Source organism: Syngnathoides biaculeatus, chromosome 5 (assembly GCF_019802595.1).
Source record: "Syngnathoides biaculeatus isolate LvHL_M chromosome 5, ASM1980259v1, whole genome shotgun sequence".
Classification (NCBI taxonomy): domain Eukaryota; kingdom Metazoa; phylum Chordata; class Actinopteri; order Syngnathiformes; family Syngnathidae; genus Syngnathoides; species Syngnathoides biaculeatus.
The window spans coordinates 30,425,788-30,447,369 of record NC_084644.1 but is presented as its reverse complement, the minus strand read 5'-3'; the positions used below and the strand labels follow the sequence as shown (position 1 = coordinate 30,447,369).

The following is a 21,582-nucleotide window of genomic DNA, read 5'->3' as shown; positions in this document are numbered from 1 at the left end:
TTAGTTTCAGAAGTGCATGTCAGAAAGGTTATTTCAATCGCTGAAAGTCAGATTCTTTCAATGAATTGTGGATAGCCAGAGTTTGTGTATCCCAGTTTTATGACACATTTAAGCCTTCTCCCACTGCATCACAGTTTCGCATTGGACTAACGTGTATTTCCTTTTTCTTATTTGCTCTGCAGGTAGCTACGTAATGGAAACAAATGAAACACCCTTCCTGACAGTGGCTCATGTTTCAGGGAATTTCATGAGCACTATAAGGTAAGATAGTACAAGATTGGGTGTACTGGGGGTCCCTTTTTAAATCCCTCTTTGTAAAGACCTATAGAAGTATTAATTCGTTCCTCTGAAATGTTCACTTTCATAAGATGACAATGGTATCAATATTGATGTAAAAACAGTTTATTTGGAATGTAGAAGTGAATAATTTGACATGTAACACTTCTTGTATTAGCTCTGATTCGACGGTGATTTATTTACAATATCCATGCATGCCTAAAGAGGTGAGCAGAAAACCCGGATTTCAAATGTATTGTAGTGTTCCCTTTGAGCCACCAGAGAGCTGTGTCTGCCTCCTTTTGAACATTTTTATTTTATTTTTTTTTTTTTTACTGATGGAGGGGACCGCTAAGGCAATATGAATGAAGCTTTTGCAGAATCACATGTTGTCCAAAAACACTGGTCAAATGATATAATAAAAGAGTCTCACTAAATCCTTGTTTTGTCAACAACTTGTTTAATCTGTGTGTACAGTGGCGCTCACTAGTGGACAGATTATTATTATTATTTTTCTTTTTCAAAAACAAAAATTTAAATAAAATCCCTCTTGCTGGTATTATTCTGAGAACACAATTTAAATACATTGAACTCTTCTATTTTGATATGTTTGTTTGTGCCAAATCCAGACAAAAATACAAAAATATCTTAAATCTAACAAGTCTTAAATATTGGGACATGATTTCTTTTGAAATTTTAGTGCTGTGTATTCTCATTTCATATGTTGGAGAATTGAGGTTTGTTTGTTAAATGAGATCCCCTCCCCACAGGTGTGTGGGTGGTGGTGGTTTGGTTGGGGTTACTAACCCCAAGCCTGGGTGGGTCAAGTATCCCCCTTTTCTTAGTGCTGCCCACATCAGAAACCGCCACTTTGTACAGGAGTATGTACTGAATAAATTAAAAAAGGATTAAATTTATACAAATAATGCCAGTTAAAAAACTGCAAACAGGGTTGTTGTTTTTTAATCAGAAATTAATTTTTGATTAGTCAATGAATCCAGTAATGAGGTGGGTTTTTTTTTTATATTGGCATCCCCTAATTTAAAAACAGATCATGATCAATCTGGCAGTGCATAAACGTGCAAACATGAATTCATGATGATTCAGTAATTGGTTTGGCTTGAAATATCTGAAAATAGGCAAAAATGTTGATAATTGTTTTCCTAACGAAAAGTAAATGTTTCCAAATGTTTTATTTTGACTAAACAAAGATAATCCTTCTGCTTTTAAGGAGGATTTACTGTTGTTACTGCTGAGAAGCAGACCATTCAGACAGTTGTAAGTCAAACGTCTAAGCAATTAATTTCATCCATCCATTTACTTCGCCGCTTATCCACACAAGGGTTGCGGGAGTGCTGGAGCCTATCCCAGTTGTCGACGGGCAGGAGGCAGGGTACACCCTGAACTGGTTGCCAGCCAATCGCAGGGCACATGGAGACAAACAGTCGCACTCACAATCACACCGAGGGGAAATTTCGTGGGTCCAATTAATGTTGTATGTTTTTGGGATGTGGGAGGAAACCGGAGTACCCAGAGAAAACCCACGCAGGCACGAGGAGAACATGCAAAGTCCAAACAGGCGGGTCAAGGATTGAACCCGGGACCTCAGAACTGTGAGGCCAACGCTCTTAACACTTAGACCACAGTGCCGCCCTAAACAATGAATTGATGATCAAAATAGTTCAGAGTTAATTTGATAATCTGTTAGTTGGAAATTGATAAACATACAAAGGAAAAAAACATCACAATGACTGTATTTCATAAATGCGAAAAACATTTGAATAAATACAAAAAGAAAAGCCATTACAATAATTCTGCACACACAATTCACAGATGTAGTTGTAAACAAACTTAAATTTCTCTTTAAAAAGAAAATAGAAAATTGACGTTTGAACAGGTCCAGTAATTATACCTGTTTATATATATATATATATATTTTTTTTTTTTGTATTTTTTGTATTTTTTTTTTTGGACAGCAGTGATATGGAAACATCTGAAGATTGATTGTCACTTCGGCGCATTGAATTACCTTTGAAAGACCTCGTTTATTTTCCCTGCGTTTTCTCGTTATCTCCCGTTTTGATTGTAGTTGATATGTGCCCTCTCGTTCATTTACATCACAGCAAAGCACAACGACGGCCAGCCTGTCACCGTCAATTTTGTGGCAATTGCTCTATTATTTTTATGTCCGCAATTACGAGGACTGAGCGGCGAGCGGGACTGACTCCCGCGCAGATAACAAAGATATATTTAGGAGTAAATAATATTGACTGTACCTTTGTTTAAAGCCGGAATCAATACTTTCTAAAGCGTGTCCATTTTTCATTTAGCCGCGTCACGGCCGCGTGTGGGAGGGGCGAGGAGATGAATGGCTTTGGAGCCTCTAATTCGCCCGGTTGCAGTTATCATAATTGTTGAACAAGCGCTGCTTTTAAAGATTTGGCTGGTGGAGAGGCAGGCCCCACAAAAAAAGCTAATAGATTTGGAAAATTGAGATGGATCACGCCCTTCACCACCGTCTATCCCCCCCCCCCTTCAATTTTTTATTTTTTTTTCCTCCACCCATACAGCAGGACAAATATGTTCCTGGGATGAAGAGGTGTTTGTCTTTGGGAATGCACCCCGGTGACTAAAGGTGTGTCTGTTGTTTGTCTTGTGTTTTGACACCCCAAAAACGTGCACTGACCAAGCAAGCGGCAGTTCCCTTCTCGAGGCACCAGGGGGAAATGAATCACTGTGGGAGAAGATGCTTCAGGGACCACGCCAAGCTTGGGAGAAGTTTGTTAAGCCGTGCTTTAAAAGACAAAATGTCGCCCGTGGTCAACATTGCAAAGAGAAACATTTTTGCGCTCCAATGATGGTAGTGTATTTTACATTTTAGGAGCCAGAGCAAATAGCTTTCAAGAATATTTCATCAACATCCATCCATCCATCCATCCATCCATTCATTTTCTTTTCCGCTTATCCTCACGAGGGTCGCGGGGAGTGCTGGAGCCTATCCTAGCTGTCACCGGGCAGGAGGCGGGGTACACCCTGAACTGGTTGCCAGTCAATCGCAGGGCACATGGAGACGAACAGCCGCACTCACAATCACACCGAGGGGCAATTTAGAGTGTCCAATTAATGTTCCATGTTTTTGGAATGCGGGAGAAAACCAGAGTGCCTGGAGAAAACCCACACAGGCGGGGCCAGTATCAAACCCAGGACTTCAGAACTGTGAGGGCAACGCTTTACCAGCTGATCCACCGTGCCACCCATTTCATCAACAAAAATTCATTGATTTTTCATCAAATACACCGACACTTTGTTCTATGTTTTTCTCTCACCTTGGGGAAAAAAAAAGATAAATAGTGTTTCCAGATCATCGCTACTTGCAGATTCACCGACTCGCAAATTGTCTTTTGCAACCCATTCCAAGTTATTCGTTACCAGTTTTACTCAAGCCAAATCTTTCTTTAATATAAAAGTATTATTTTAGTATTGACCTCTTGGTGCCAACATACTATGTTGAAGTAAGGGCAAACACTCCATTTAGACAAGCCACTGCACTGTCTAATAAAAAAGTAGTGCTTTGGTGCTGTCTTTTGGCAACTTTCTACCAATAAACTGTTGAAGTGAGGGGAGGAGCTTCATGAAAGAGGGGACAGGTGGTAGCGAAAACCACATCCGACAGTCACCAAGTGAATTATGAGCTCGGTCACAAACTAATTCAACTTGAAAATTAAAGAACCGCTGTATTTACCACTGCAACCACACCGACACGGTAATGTACAAAGTAAGACTGCAACTACTATAATCAAAGTGTCGATTATTATTCAATTAACGGATAAATCAGATTAGGTGGCACGGTGGCTCAGCTGGTAAAGCGTTGGCCTCACAGTTCTGAGGTCCCAGGTTCAATCCAGGACCCGCCTGTGTGCAGTTTGCATGTTCTCCCCGTGCCTGTGTGGGTTTTCTCCATGCACCCCGCTTTCCTCCCACATTCCAAAAACATGCAACATTAATTGGACTCTCTAAATTGCCCCTAGGTGTGATTGTGAGTGCGGCTGTTTGTCTCTGTGCCAACTAGTTCAGGGTGTCCCCCTGCCTCCTGCCCATTAACAGCTGGGATAGGCTCCAGCTCTCCCCGTGACCCTTGTGAGGATAAGTGGCGAAGAAAATGGATGGGGTGGATGGAAAAATCAGATTTTATTTTTAATTTTCAATCTGTTCTCCAAAAACAAGACGTTATTTCAAATTGAAAGTGCATAAAATGCAAAAACATAAGTTGCAGATGATTTTGTTACCAATTTGGTCATTAACATGACAGAAAATGGGCAAAATTAGTGTTTTCTGGTGAAAAAGCAGATGTCCGCAAGTGTCTCATTTTGATGAAATGTGTGTCACAAATTGTTTGTGTGGTGTGGAGGCAAAAGGTGTACCCAAACCTGTGGGAACCACAGAGGCAGGCAGGAGTTGAAGATTTACTCAAAGGATTATATTAAAAAAAAAACAAAAGACGGATTTCAAAAATCTGATTTCAAAGTATCACACAGAAACAAACTTACCACGACGAGAAAAAATATATATGGGGCAAAAGAAAATTAGATGTATCATATAGTAAAACTAGATATAATCTAAACTGCACCAGTACAAAGTGGCTGTGCTTATGTGTTGGAATTCCAGTGCACCATCTAACGCACGGACGCTTACGTCGTTAGCGTAGCACCGCAATCAGATAAGAACGCCAATGTTCCAAAATGAAATGGGGTAAAATTAAAAAATGGGATCGATCTTCAAGATTTGAGGCTTGATCAACAATGAGATTTGAACAAAGCTGGGATGGTTTTCTCTGATAAGATACTTAAGTTGTCCTCTTAGCTTGTGACGATGTAGGACAGCAACATTTAATTGGAAAAACATGAAATTAGTTGGAGATTGAGGCAAAATCTCTCTGCGACTCTTTGCAAGGATCGTTCTTCTCAGGCAACTGTTCCTGCACTATTGACAAAACAGTAAGTAAACAAACATAATACTCACGTACGCTCGAAATCAGATAATAAAGTCGAATGTGAGGATGGCAACTCCAAATGGTCAAAAATGTGCGAAAATGTAATTGGTTAATAACAACTCTCATGAGGAAATAAAATGACAGTGAGTGATCGAACATGGATGGAATGCACTATCAATTTGTATGTGATTAATTGAAGGGGTAATTGATTGAATACACACAAAATTTGTCTTATTCAACATGAATCCACAAAGTTGATCAACACCTGACGTTGATATTTTACATTAAATTCGCCACAGTTCAAAAATTAATTGGGATTTGGCCTGTATGGAGAAAATGTCACTCAAATAAAAAAATCCAGCCAAGCAGACTCACAAGCTTGTCTCAACACTTTCTTTAAATGAGGTCACCCTGGTCGGTGTTTTTCTTCTTTTCCATCTTTGCTCATTCAGGAAATAAAATGTTAAAAGCATGACTTTTTACAGGAAAGGGGTAGGGGGTGGGTGGGGGTCGTTAATGTTCGAGGCACTCCACATTTACAGGTTACGAATGCCACACAACAAACGACTTTGCGCTTCCAAAAGGCAAGAATGGATTCCGCCGCACTGTTTTTTTCATTTGTTTTATCCTAATGGCCAAGAAGTGTGTTCAAACAAAGATTTGCTATAATTATGACTTTAATACTGTGTTAGTGGAGGATAGTGATAGACTGCGGTGCTGCCTTGTGTTTGAATTTGAGTTACATAGGAACGGGACCGGTAAATCGTAGACCAGGGAGCCCTCCACACTGGAATCGTGCGGACTTTGTTTTCATCGGAGACCGGCAACAATGTTTGTATCATATTACCAGTGCACCGTGTCTACCTGACCCTGACCCTCTTATTGGTCTGGTGAAGATGGCTTTTAGAAGCTCCAAAGGATCTTTTACAACAATTTGTCCGGCGGGTCTCATATTTGTCCCTATTCCCTTTTAAAATGGGCCATTGTTTTCACATGATGATGCATTCAAGCTTTTCTTTCCTCTCCTCAAATCTTCCCCGCGTCCAATTTTCGCCTTTCTCACATCCAATTTTCCCTAATATTCAGATGATTATGGCCTGATGCTTTCCTTCCCTCCGCTCACGATCCTACTCCCTTCCTATACTGCTCCATTTTCAGCCGATTCCATCCAGCTCTCCCCCCCGTCTATTAGATCCAGCTACGTGACACGTCTGCTTTCAGCTGTGTTCCGTCCCACGGGCGTAAACGGACAGCCTATATAGCTCCCGTAAAATGATCAACAAATAGAATCATAAAATCTTACATTTATTTAACCTTTTATCCCCAAAAGTCAAATGGCAAAAGAACTCTACGTTGTCATTTTCTTGACGGACAGTTGCGAGTGTTTTAGGCCTCTCCCCATGTGGGGATTGAATTATGGAATCTTATAAAAGTGCAGCTGAGGGGGATTTTCTTTTTGTGATGTAATTTGAGCCATCCAATTTTCTTCGTATTTACTGTCTATACTTTTTTTTTTTTGTCAATTTGCCAGGGGGAACACAAGACTGTGTGTGTCGTTGCCGGGTGTCAGCTGTGTCGTCACACTGCTGTGGTTTTGGCTGTTCGCTGGCCTCTTGGGTCAGCATGTGGGAAGAGACTGTGGCTCTGCGGGGCTTTTTTGTGTGTGTGTGTGTGTGTGTGTGTATATTTTTCCTTGCCGTCGCTTCAGGTCTCCGGCAGGGCCCGCTTGTGCTCCTCTCATTCACGGCAGGGGGGGTCAAACGCATGGGTCAGAACACACCGTTTGACTGGCTGCAACACACAGCTATGTGCGCGTGGGTGTAGATGAAACTAGGGTATTTTTTTGCAGACCTTTTTGGTTATTGTGCTGCTAGTACTGTTTATTTTGTTGTTGTTTTTTTTTTTTTTAAAGTTCTGTGCCTCTGAAGTCCAAATGTGCCTGAAAGCGCTGCTTGCACACAAACGAATGAGAGAGAAAATACATTTCATTTGGGTTTTGAGACCTGTGGATTTACAGGAGCTACAAAAATGTTGTTGATTGTTAGGCAATTTCTTCATCGTTTCAGCCTAAATCAAGTCAGTCACGTAGGAACAGGAAATTTAGTACGTCAATCATGAATAAACCCACAAAAATGTCTCAAGAATGCATACCTGTTAAAATAAAGGAAGTCACAGATTTTAATTTTCATTTTAGGGTCCGTTTTGTCCATTGAACCTTTTTTACTTGAGAGATGGGCAGTGCTAAATTGTGAGCACTTCCAAGACCCTAAGGGAAGAATAGACATTTGTTTCTAAGTACATTACACATGTTTTTGGAATATCATACATGTGATCAAACCCAGAAAACACAACAGAAAACCCTAACCTCAGATCCTAATCTTAGTTCCTACTTATGATGCAATTGCTCTCATAACTAAAGGTTGATGACATGAAGGTTTGACCCCATACCTGCTAAGATCTAATTTTCTTAAATGAAACCTCAATAAAACAGGCGTGATATAATGCATTTCAGACAAAAGGCACCGTCAGGACTGAAGAATGTCTCCAAAAATAGTTTCCATTGGTCACTTACAGTAAAACTGCTGTTGACAAAGTCTATACATTTCAGAACTGTGAGCTGTTGTTAAGTGGCAATGTAGCGCCATGTAGGCAGGGATGTTTTTCTCACTTATTTCAGAGTCGCAGTCATGCAGTATGACTGGATCCAATTCCAAAATTCCCAAATCCTCTTTCGCTTTTTGTCCTTATATGTTGGCCATGTTGAATGTGGTGCATTTATGGGGAGGTCATGTGATGATTCTTTATATCTGTTGTTTATTGCACAGAGAATGTGGCAAAGAGAAACCGGCATGGCTCCGAGGAATGGAGTCTCTAACGTGGTATTTGTGGTACAATTTTTGGTCAAGCTGTTCGCCTTTGGCAACAGATTTGGAACTAGCAGACAAATTCCTCACAGAGCATGTAAGTCACTTGCTGATGATGTCTACTGTACATCAACAGTCACCAGTGTGTGGGTTTGGATCAAATGTGGAACTTTCATACTTTTTCAAAATCTTCATTTACAATCATTTTGTACTGTTTTGGGCATTTTAGGCCACGGAAAAAATTGCACTGTACAGTAATATGGGTGCATGTGTATAGCTTAAAAAAAAGTGCTTCAATGTAACAATATTGACTGACCCTCGCCCTTATTGGCCCTTCTATCGAGGTTCCACTGTATGTCATTTAATTGCCCTATGCAAAGATATGACATCCAGAAGTGATTCTCTGCTGGTGTATTGGGACCCAAAAATAGGTCGCTGACAGGAAACAAATTCCAGCCGGTTTTTTGCAGTGAGTGACTTATGAGACATCTAATACCATGTGGCTCTTTGGAAAGTCTAATCCCAAACCTTTATAACACCTTTCCTTTACCTATGTGGCAAATGTTATCAGGTCAAAGTGAGATTTAAAAGTGCTTCTTTGAAACAAAGGAAAAGACAAAATTTGACTCCATACCTTCTACCCAATGTTGCTGACCCAAGATTTTTGCATGGAACTCTCAGTAACCTGTTTTAATTCTTGCCGCCCCCAAGGATTATGGGTAGTATACCATGTTGTCTTTCATATGATGATATGATATGACATAACATTCGCAGATGATTTTGTGATCTGCAGTGAAAGTGAGAGCAGGCAGAGGAACAATTAGAAAGATGGAGGCACACACAGGAAAGGAGAGAATGAAGATTAGCCAAAGTATAACAGAATATATGTGCATGAATATGAGAGGCGGAGGAGGAAGAGTGAAGCTCCAGGAAGAAGAGAGATCAAGGGTGGACGATTTCAAATACCTGGGATCAACTATACAGAGCAATGGAGAGTGTGGTAAGGAAGTGAAGAAACGGGTCCAAGAAGGGGTAGAACAGTTGGCGGAATGTCTCTGGTGTTCAATGTGACATCTCCGCTAGGATGAAGGGCAAAGTTGATAAAACAGTAGTGAGGCTGGCCAGGATGTACGGATGAGAGACGGTGGCACTAAAGAAACAACAGGAAGCAGAACTGGAGGTAGCAGAAATGAAGATACTGAGGTCCTCGCTTGGACTGAACTGGTTGGATATGATTAGAAATGAGCTCAAAAGAGGGACAGCCAAAATTGCACGTTTTGACGACAAGGTTAGAGAGAGCAGACTTAGATGGTTTGGACATGTTCAGAGGCGAGAGAGTGAGTATATTGGCAGAAGGGTGCTGCCAGAAGACCAAAGAGAAGGGTGATGGATGTTGTGAGGGAGGACATGAGGACAGTGGGTGTTAGAGAGGAAGATGCAAGAGATGGGCTTAGATGGAAAAAGATGACACGCTGTGGCGACCCCTAACGGGACATGCCGAAAGGAAAAGAAGAATAAGAAGTTACCATGTCTTTCCACTCATATAAGTTGGTAAGGGTTAGAATTGGAACCACCATTCCACCAAGTACCGTACCTCTAGGCCATCTTGCCAAGATAGGAAATGAAAGGAAAGTTTATCAGCAAAAAAAAAAAAAAAAAAAAACTGAATCCAAAGACCAGATGCTTCTGTGTTTGTATCTGAAAACGTTACAGCATAAGCTTCATAATTGATTATTTGATATCACAATCATGGTGTCTGTAACTCGGTCCAACTCCATTCGGGTGACACAACATAAAGAATATTGGGGTTTTACATTCAGGTTTAACATTTACATTGCTTCCCCAACCATTTTCTTAGCAGGTCAGGAAGGAAAAATCACCACTAGAGAATAATTGTTCGGATCGTCTTTCAGAGAGATCCAAGCATCTGGCCTTGGTGTGCCCTATGATCGCGACAGGCAGAAAATGCATTCATTTGTCAGGAGATGTGCACCCCACTTTGCCCATTCCCTTTGTCACCCTCAACGAGCCAGCTCCACTGTGGGAGTGTTTGCTGGTCTCTTGACCAGGGCCTCCCTCCTCCTTTCTTCCCACTGTAACCTCTTGCTCCCTCTGTCTTCTTTGCAGTGAGATAGAGATGTGGAGGGCAAGAGAGACTGACAGTGTGCGCTCCTCTGCTCAGTAAATATGAACTTCACCCAGCAGACAGACTCATTCATCACAGGGGTAAGAAGAGCGCGAGAGGGGAGGGGCAGGCTGGTCGGGGGACAGAAAGAACTGGGAGAAATGTCCAAAAGACAGAGAGAGGGGTAGGGTTGGGGGTGAGGAGGAAGAGAAGTGGGAGGACGAGGAAGCAGAGAGAGGGGAAAAGGATCAAAGAGGAAAGTGTTTCGGGAGGGAGTTGGGAGGGAGCGGCATTGCAGGCTGAAAGGAGAAGAGAATCAAGGATGATAGAATGTGGATATGAACGGGGAATCTATTGGAGGTCGTTTTGTATCACTTATACAAAGATTTAGTTATTTTTTTGCCCACAAGTGCGGCCACTCTTTGGACTTTGAATGTCCACTTTGAGAAAAACAGTTTCCTTCAACTCCACAAGGTCAAGTTATATCTCTGTGCTCTCAGTGTTAATAGCTAATATATGACAATTAAACCCGTAACGCCTCAAACAATTACAGAATACAGGTGACCAAATTGCACAAAACATCGACTTTGTTGTTACGTGACATTCACATTTCTCTCAACAAAACGAAGCATCAAAGCAACAAAGAATTATCACTCCAAGTTTTGCTTCTCTGGCTTTTTTTTTGTAGCGTTTGTAAGGCATTTTTGATATGGTGTATATGTTGCATGCTGTCCCTGTGCCTGCGTGGGTTTTCTCTGGGCACTCCAGTTTCCTCCCACATCCCAAAAACATGCATTCATTGGACACTAAATTGCCCCTAGGTGTGATTGTGAGTGTGACTGTTTATCTCTATGTGCCCTTTGATTGGCCGGAAACCAGTTCAAGGTGTACCCCGCCTCCTACCCACCAGCACTACCATGACCCTTGTGAGGATAAGTGGCTCATAAGATGGATGGATGTGTATGTTTGATGGAAACCTATCATCATCATTGACATTTATGCCACTTTTACTGTTTTTTTTAATTCCAACAGTGGTTGATATATACAAATATACCATATACAGTTTATATTTTTAATGTAAAGTTTCATGATGACACAGTAATTACATTTATGCCTTTGTCATTCTCAAAGAACCAGACTGTTAATGGTCTAATTTGTACAGCAACCATATTTTTTTCACGTGAATGGCTAAATATTTTAAAACTTAAAACATTGTATAAACAGTTAAAGGTTTTGCGATAGTGACTCCTTCACCCAACAACAGATTTTTTTTTCCCGGTGGGAAAAAATCATCTCTGAACAGGCTGTTTTCCATTGTAAAATATACATTTTTTAATAGATTAGGTTGCATAACACTTGACTCACCGACTGTATTTCATTTTCAGACTACAGTATAGAGCACGTTTACATGTGCAGTTCTGAAAGACCTAAATCATGGCTCAGAGGGCTAATATTAATTTCTGTTAAACTTCACATTCCTGTAGGACGTGAGTGCTGTACACTAGACTATGTGTATCAGCGATCCTGTTAATAGTTGTATTGACCTGTGGCTTTTCTCAAGCAGTGTTTGGGGAGCTTCATTAGATAGACGTTAAGATTAGAGTACATTTGTTGCGCTCAATTGAGTTTTGCTCAAGTTATTCAAATGTTTGACAAGAAAACTTTGCTCTGTTTAAAAATAAAAAATTACATGAATGCCCCCTCTGGTCCATGTCCTCAATTTACCCCTTTTCCCTCCGACTCATAACACCTCCTTGCTGTGCTTTTTCCACTCTGCAGAGAGACAGGAGAGAGGCCAGATGATGTGTGACAGATGCCATATTTCGACTTTCTGTCAAGGAGATTAATATTGACACTGTGCGTTTTTTACCAGGGGCTTGTTGACTGTGTGTGTTGGGCTTTTGATTTCATTATCTTCTGCTCAGACACCTTTTTTTCCTTAAGAATCAGACAATAACAGATGTGGCAAACGAAATGGAAACGCTGATATTGCACGGGCTGAGTGAACAAGTCATATATTGCCGGATGGCTAGGCTATCAGTCCTGGGTGCTGTGGAAGTGTGAACCCCCCCCAGAGGGAAGACGGAGCCCAGAGAAGCTGCACATTTATCAACCCTTTCAGCTCGGTTATTACGTGGACAATAATGGCAGTTACTACCTCACATCTACAGGCATTTATCAGTTGGAGATTAGCACGACTATCCAGGGCTGAATATGTAGTACACTTCTACAGCAGTACTGTGAAATTATATTGGCTAAAAGTGACTCTCAAAAGTAGTTACAACTGAAATTTCTTTTTCCGGCCACCGCTGCAGAGGATCAGTGGCCTTGGTCTTTGTATTACATTCGAGACATTGGCACTGCTAAGCCTGTGCAATTTTTGTTAAAGCTGCAGTTGAAGCGGGTCCTTGACAGAAATCATTCTGATTTTTGGCCAGCAAGATCACGCAAAGACGGGACCATCACAGGAAGGAACAGAATACGTCCACTGAACTGAACTTCGCATGGGCAAATATCAGATTCTGACGGGATATTAGGGTTCCCACATAGTTTCTCGGCCATTTTCCTCCAATATTACTAGCTGTCAGTGTTACTTAGAATTTGTCGAACAGTAGTGGCTGGCCGTTCGTAAATGTGCTATAATTTAATCTCTTCTCCCAGCCACTCTTTATAAGTATGTTTTGGATGTACTTCCTCTCCCAAGCCGCAGCACCCAAAATATTGTTCGACATGGGGATAAGTTGTAGGGCTCACTGACAGCTCACATAAAAAATGGGAAGGGGGGTTGTATCACTTACTGTTGAATTAAAAAAACAACAACATAAGAATAGCTTTCAGCACTTTTAAAACCATGACTTTTTAAAAACTGCAGGAAACCTTAAAGCCAGTCACAGGCCCATGCTTACTAAGGACTACTAATGTAAAATGTTTGATCAGTAAGCTTCAACTCAACCACAGCTCACATACTACAGAGAACTAAATCGTAGGTTTTGTTTACAAATGTCTCGTCGACCCTTTAAGTTACATATGCAGCCTCTTATCTTTTCTATCTTCTCTATCCTTTTATCACAGTAACATTGTTACACGCAACAAATTAAACCACCTAGGTATAGCTATTGGGTCAGTTTTTGCGCTTAGGCCATAAAAACAGTGCTGCTGTTTTGGCTAGCAACAGTTTAAATGAACACGGTTGACTCTTTGTCTGTGTGTGAACCACATAACTACCTTTTAACTTAAATCATTACCCCGCCCCAGTTTTTCTGATGGGATAAAAATGCAGCATTGACAAGATTTGAGAGAGCCATTTATTTTTCTTGGGGCAAGGATTCTAATTGAGGCGCCGTCATTATATGAGGAACTCGTCCTCCATTCCAATAATATGGTCTAGGATTTCTGAAACAGAATTATAGAATTAGAATCATAAAGCCCTGGTTTTCCAAGTAAGCTCAATCATTCCGGACTTTTCACCAAATGTCTTGATGCCAGCCGTGCACTTCACCTGTGCCTTCGCCGCTAATACAGCAGCCTCTGAAAACTTTCTCGCAGACGTCACAACAGATCGACGTTGGAAGCATAAAGTGGTGTCCTACAGCTTCCTGATTTTGTAATTTCAAAGCTTGCTCACAGTGGGAGAATAAAATCAATAGGGCTCTCCGGGGAAGAGTCGCTATAAGCTCGTAGGTCCTCATGAGATGAAAGTGGATCCGAAACGGGAAACTTGGTTGAACGAGGAGGAAGCCAGGGAGGAGCTAAGTAGCTTCAGCACATAAACAAATAGAAAGTAAAGTAAGGGGGATAATGCACGGAGGAGACAAGAGAGCGATGGGGGAAACAGTTGTCGCCACAGACTTTTATTGACTTTTCCCTCCTCCTCCCTTGTCCCTCCTCCGCCGTTTCACGTGAGCACCAGATAAATTCGCACCGAGAGCGAGCGAGAGAGTATAGTGAGGAGAGGGAGAGAGAGAGAGAAATGAGAAAATAAATGACTCGGGAAAGATATGACGATAGGCTACACGCAGCTTTAAATCTAAACGGGAATTCTTGACACACTCGGGCAATTTGTCGTTGCCTTTTTCCCTTCTTTTTATTTCTTCTCGCTACCCCACTTTTTCCCCCCTGTCCAGACCTTGGCAATTCTTCTTCCTCCCCATCTTCTTTTTTTCGGGAGCCGCTGTTGTGGCGTGGCCACGTGGGGCCGGCATCATCGATCTCACTTGTTATAAAGCCTACCTGAAAAACTGCCTTTTGCCCCCATCCAACTCCTTTTTGTCTGCGTAATTCACGTCAAATCCATCCATCCATTCTTCCAATCTGCCCGAGCTCCGCTTTTCAGCGGCTCGGCCTTCTCCTGTAAGCACAATCAGATATCGCATTTGTGCCGCCGCCGCTGCAAACGCGGCTCTATCAAAATCTGGGAGAAGGGGAGGAAATGAGATGCATCGCGGAAAAAGAATGAGCCGACCCGGGGTAAAGGATGGCTGGGAAATGGCTGGATGAATGAATGGAAAAGAGAAAAGAAAGAAAATGCAGCCTTAAAGTATACCCCCTCGCTTTTATTTAATTTAGACGCCAGGCGAAAATCGATCCTGCCATTCGATACGCAATCCGAATCAAGGCGAATTAAGCGGGCGGAAATTAACTCTGAAAATATTTTTGATGGAGTGGCTTGTAGTCTCTTGGCCAAATGGACTGCAAAGTGGAACAAATGACAGGGGCCTAGTGGTGGAGACAGCGCCGCTCCATCTTCCATTAGGCCGTAATGGGATAGGTCCAGCCCCCTAGCTCGACTCGGCTGCATTAATCAAAACAGCCGCTATATGAAGATTTATGGTTCTCCACTCTAGCGGAGCCGCTGCCCGAGCCAGTTCTCCGTGTGTATGTTTGAAGGAAGGAGGAGGAGGAGGGGAAGGGTGGTCGGGGAGTCTCTCGCCCCCACCCCGTCATCCTCCCTCCCTTCTCCAGCCATGCATCCTACAGACTTTACCTCCCTCCGCATGCATGTCGCACTTTGACGCACACGCCTTTTAATCTCGACACTGTGTAATCGCATCCTGTCATTTCTGCTCAGCGCCACTGACACTTTTGTTGACTCTGTTATAGAAGCTGTAATATGCATAGGAGCACAAGGCATTATTCTGAATTTAACTTCATTGGTGCAGCTAGATACGCAGCAGAAACAACTAATTGTTCTCAATCGAGAACCTAATCTGGATCACTCTGTCATTAAAATTCAGACATTGTTGATTTAGAAGTTAAGGAATGAACAAAAATGTTGAACTGGGTCTTTAGTTTAGTTTACTTTTTTTATGGAATTGAAAATATCTTTAGTTGTATTTTCATTCATTCCTTCATTTTCCATACGGCTGATCCTCACTAACGTCGTGGTCATGTTGGAGCCTATCCCAGCTGACTCTAGGTGAGAGGTGGGGTACATCCTGAACTGGTCGCCAGCCTTTCACAGGGCACATATAAACAACTATTAGCGCTCTCATTCCCCCCTACGGCCAATTTAGTCTTCAGTGAACCTACCTTGCATGCTTTGGGGAATGTGAGATGAAACTGGAGTACCTGGAGAAAACGCACACGGGCACGGTGAGAACAGGCTAAGTCCACGCAGGCGGAGTCGCAATTGAAACCACAGGATTGTGAGGCAGATTGTGCTGTCCCGCCTCGTTTTTAATTTCATCAAGTGAAAAGTAAATAATGAGACTTAAAAGTAGAATCCACAATGTTTTTTGTTTTTTATTATTATTTTTTTTTTAATTTTCACCCAAGCCATTACTAGATGAGATGATACAATGCTGAATAAACTGTTCATCTCCTCTAAAATCTTTTTGTATATAATGAGACTTAAGTAATATATTACGGTATAATATGCATTTATAAAAATATATATTTTTGTAGTCTTTACACTGATGGGATAATTGATGCTGATAATTAGCATTTTTTGTTGATCATCTGATTGCTGGTTCGATAAATGCTATCGATTCAGCTCCACGAAAGACAAGGACTCCACATCGCTCATGTATGAATCCAGATGCTAGTTTACTTTACTTTTAGCCTTGTTGTGTGCCTTGTAACCATCCGATCATCAATTGCTTTTTTCAACTTTGTCATTGAAAAAAAAAACACGTCGTCTGTGTTGGTCTATTTTGCGCTCTCTCAGACAAAAAACGTTATTTGCAGTGTGTGTACAACTGAAGTACGTCGTGGGCAACGCCATAATAATGCTTCAACATAAATTTGATTGGGCACCGGAAAAATGTACAAAAGGAGGAGGAAGCTGCAATGAGGCAACGCAGAGTGGGTAAAAAAAAAAAAAAGCAAAGGAAAAGCCCAATGGACGCAAATTCTGGACAACCCTCCTCCGTTAGCAGTATTTGCAAAATTAATTGAATTGCAATAAATTTAAATAAATCAATTTGAACTTTTTGGAACTAGCTAATCAGTGATCGGACCCAAAAAAATCTTTATTGTATAAAGCCCAATTTATAGTCTGATGGGGGATGTTTACTCAACTCCAGAGCCTGCCAGATATTTATTTTGGGTGACACATTTAATTTTTAGCAGTTTGGAAAGCTATTCATTTTTAAAACAAATTTTACATACAAATAACTAGTTATGCTTGATTATATACCGTATCTGAACACATGTGTTCTAGCCGTCATCATAAATGAGTACTTTCTCTCAATGCCACTATAAATATCAGCTTTACTAATGCCATCTCGACTCTGCTCGAGGTAAAGACATATACAGTGACACATTGCTCTAGTCCGGAGTATGCCAAATTACTCCAACTTTGTATCCATGTTTAAGTAGTTACTTTTTGTCTTGCAAAACTACAGGAGCGGCTTATGAGGCTCTTCATTTCGGGGTGGGGCGAACAAAATAATATTTTTCGTCCTCACTCAGGGGATGTGATATATCTCAGTGAACTGAGTTGTAAAAATAAAATGAGAGGGGGGAAATATGTTATGTATTTAGCAACTTAAATTGATAGAATTGTTTACTCAAATATTTTGTGCTGGTCAGATTCCAAAATATGATTATGTACGTCATTGCAACTGTACGTTTAATCCGACTTGGTGAGAATATAACAACTGAAGCCAAAGATCAAACAAGTCCGTCTGTTTTCTTCTCTTTCTCTGCTTTGCCAAATGCCCATTCAGTGAACCTGCAAAAACACCAGGTGTCATATAATAAATAAAATTTAGGAATATAATGTAGTCAATACATTTATCAGTAACCCAAATTAAGATTTATGCACCTTTCTGAGGAGAAACGTGTGAGCATCTCCATTTATATCATGCTTGTATTATGCTGCTCACCAGGAGCAGCACATTGTCATTTGAATTGAAGTTAAAACAAAAAAAGTGGAAAAATCAAATAATTTTTTTACATTCTGTCTGTCATCACTACGATTTTTATAAAGTGCAATAATATCACAGGGTGGTGTTTTTAAGACTTACAAACAAGAAATGTTGTTTTAGGGGGACTGTAACACACAAATGTATATCATATTGTTTGCTTTCAATTCATTTCAATGGGGAAAGACAAATTGAGAAAGTTCTCAGATGTATTAATAAAAACTATCTGCATTCAGTCAAAAAATAACAAAGGATAAACAGTTACAGGATGCTTAAAATCAATTTGTCACACTGGTTGAGATCACTCAGTTTGGGGCCTCCGCCTCATTCAAATGATCACTGCTCACCACTGAGTACGGCTTTTGTTATCATGGCCACCCACACTTGAACAATAACTCAGGATCCTATTCTCTTTTATACGAAATGATTTAGTAGCCACGTCTTGAGAGTTCACGCTTTAAACGAGCCTAAGGGGTGAAAGTAAATCACATCGCTTTGGTCCACTTTTGTGTTTTTGTTGTGTTTGAGCCGAGCCACGGGCCAACTGTCACCTCTGGTCCATCCACGTAGCAGCCGGCAGGAAAGCAAAGCTAGCAGCACTCTGTCGAGGCTCCTTGGGAAGACTTGAGATGAATGATTAGGCGGCCCGCTGAACGTGGCTGCGACGAGCCATGGGCACAGGCAGGGGGAGATGGTGGGACAGGGAAGAGTGCCGCCCAACTTGGGACAAGTTTTGATGACATGAGAGTGATGGTGTACTCACATCCCAGTCGTGCTGCAGAGAGCCTCTTTATTTTCTCTGCCTTCGTTTGTGTGCTTCTGTGGATGCAGGCGAATGGATGAACTCTCCAAGCTAGATTGATCACACTGCTTCGACAGGTGACAATAGTACTCAAACTCTGTACTCGGTACAAGTACAGATATTTGTGTGAAGACTGGTAAAAGTGCAAGTACTCAACTTTCATACTTGTGCCATAGTAAGTCTTGAAGAAGTGTGCAGGGTGTGTTCTCCCTGCAAACAAAGGGCCGGTTCGTATCCCTCTCAGGGCACATGTTGTTGTGTCCCTGGGCAAGGCACTTAATTCACGTTTTATGTCAAAGGGCCTGTAGGCGCAGAATGGCAGCCACGTTTCCATCAGATTGTCCCAGGGCACCTGTGGGGGGTGGTACAAGTATCTTACCACAACCAAAGTGTGACTGAGGATTGAATGTGTAATGCAGAAAATTGGAACCTGTCTTTGACTGCCTAGACAAGTGCTACATACACTAAAATTATTATTAGAAATCAAACTGTAAACATTCAATGTGGTACAAAAGTTTTAAAAAATGGTCATTTATACGACGTACTATGAATAATGTACTCTCATACTTGCAGGGGATAGGGATCGAGCCCTCCAGCGAATTTTTTTAAAAAAGGTCAATATTTGAGGCCTCCCTTAGTAAGTTTCTTTCGGCTTGTCCCTTTCGGGGTCGCCACAGCGTGTCATCTCAGATGAATGCACGTATGTTTGGCACAATTTTTACACCGGATGCCCTTCCTGACGCAACCCTTCTCAGGGAGTGGAGGCTCCAGTGGGATACGAACCCACAACCCCTGGTTTACCAAACCAGTGCTCTAACTACTGAGCTACGGGGCCTCAATATTTAAAATAAATGGAAATGCAATTTATATATTCCAGCCTCGCAACCAAAGAAAAACGCATAATGTATTTTTTTTAGAGTAAAATAACACGATATTATACTTTACAAAAACATAGTCACGACGTGAAATAAAATCTAGTTTTTGGCATGTTTTTTTTTTTGCTTCATTTCAGTGGATGTTTTGCAGCTACTTCTGGTTTGTGCACCTTCGCTACCTGGGGCGGTATAATAGACATGCAGAATACTGTATGTTGAGACAGTCCCAGATCATCAGTACGGCAATAATAAATACTCATCTTTTGCAGATGATTTGGAATACCAGTTAGTTTTGTGTATTGCCTGTCAACATGTGTTGCTCCACCTTTTGTGTTGAAATGTCTGTTGCTTAAAGGGTCATAACACTGACACCAATGCTATTCGTTGATCAAACTATTAAAATTGTCAACATGGGTTCTATATTTTTGTAGCCAGCGTATCTAAGATGGGGCGCACATGTCAGCATGTTAGTTTTTTTTTTTTTGCAAGCGCAAGGCTTCTTGTGCATTTGCCAATTTCACAAACCGATCAGCGTCCAACTGGGCCTTGCAGTGCAGCAAGGATGTATCCTTAAAGATGCGCCTAGTGGAGTGTCAATATGATGGCACAAAGTTGGTCTAAATTTACACCTGCTCAGACCATGTCCAAATCTTGGCACAAGGTAGATCGCTGTTGGAAAGTCAGTTTGGTGAATTTGTTTGGGCCACAGGTAGACGCATATAAATCTCTGCAGATAAATTTAAGTCAGCAGCGGTTATCACAAGCTCCTTCTGTGTACTGTACCCACTCAGATTGTTTCCACACCGTGACCAGAGAAGTAACACTGCTCCACTTACGCAAAGCTCGCTACGCTTTACACTTTGTCCTCTTTCACAGAGACATGTCTCCGTTGAGACTGTCACTTGCGGCACATTTGAACGAAAGAGGAACGCCTTTGATTGGCAGCGAGTAAAGTCGGCTGTAAACACACCCACGGTGGCGCAGCCCGCCCACTCTCGGATCCGTTAGGCTGCACTTGTCTTCAGAATTACCAACGCCGGTCTAACCCGGCTGTGGCGCACACTTGTGCTGGCGGCTGTGGAGGATTTATTCTGTTCTCAAAAATAGGGTCCAAAGTATTCGTTGGTGGTTGTTTTTAAGACAAATTTAGTTCTTTGTTTTAAGTCTAGTTTAGTAAACTTCAACTGAGAGTAGCAATAAATTGCTTGAAGCCCTTTCTTGAAGACATTTCGTCAAAACTGCCAAACTGCTGTATATGAGAACATTGCGCTTGGCAGTCAAAGTAAGCAAAAATAAATAAATGAATTTGGCCACATGATGGTTCGTATCTGGAAAAAAAAAATCATAGATTGTCTCTTACATGTCAAGCTCTGCTGAAGTTCTGTGGCACCATCTTGTGGCATCTTGTACACACCTTTTTCAAGGGACTAAATGTAAGACGATGTCAGAAAAATACATACACAAAGTACAGATACTTGAAAAATCTGCAAGGTATTTCAACTTGCTTTCTTCCGACGACTGCAATTCTCTCTCTTCACACACATACTTGAGCTAAAGTTTCACTATTCCCGCTGCTCCCTTCACCCTGGCGACCTGTCAGTTTTTGGTCCTCCTCTCTATCTCATCCAGCCCCTCTATTCTCCCATAGCCTGACGTCCTTTAGCCTCTCACTCCTCCATGCGGATAACAAATCCAGCACTGGCGACATCTCTATATCCTTCTAGCTCTCCTTTCCTTTAACACCCTTTTCTTTTTCCTTTCTTCTCCGTCTTCTCCCCACGAGCAAAGGGGAAGCTCGCTGCCAGTTTCAGTCTGCCGAAGGCTTTATTTAAATTAGAAACGCTTCAGTGTCCTCACTCCCGCCTTTGCCTGCCTACGTGTGTTGCCGGGGTGACTCCCGCCTCTCCTCGCAGGCAGCCTCAAGGGTCCCGTCAATGCCAAATGACTTCATTTTGTGGATGGAAGTGATGGAAAGCAGGTCGGGAAGAAGAGAGGAAACGAGGGAGGAACTCAGCAGGGGCTTCAGGGGAGAAAATGTTCTCAAGTTCCCGCTTCCTCTCACGGCTCATTCCATCCAGATTAGGACCCATGAATTGCTTTGGGAGCTGCCCGGTCTTCAGTCCAGCGCAAAATGCTCCTCTTTACTGTCATTATCACATCACCCACGGCTGCACTATACTGGGAATCCTGATTCATGTTTTTTTTTTTTTTTTTTTTTGGGGGGGGGGGACTTTTTGTTTTCTTACAACATAGAAAACACCCTACAATTGATGTAAAATAGTG

At 41.7% G+C, this 21,582-nt stretch overlaps 1 protein-coding gene across 1 annotated transcript in view; it reads left to right on the top strand.

The window, feature by feature from the left end:
• The first annotated feature begins 203 nt into the window (after positions 1-203).
• The window catches only part of erfl1 (Ets2 repressor factor like 1), a 150,657-nt gene continuing 129,278 nt past the window's right edge, over positions 204-21,582 (top strand). Inside the window, exon 1 of the mRNA XM_061820206.1 lies at positions 204-261. The gene's annotated coding sequence lies outside the window, so the exon portion shown is untranslated. The remainder of the gene's footprint in view (positions 262-21,582) is intronic.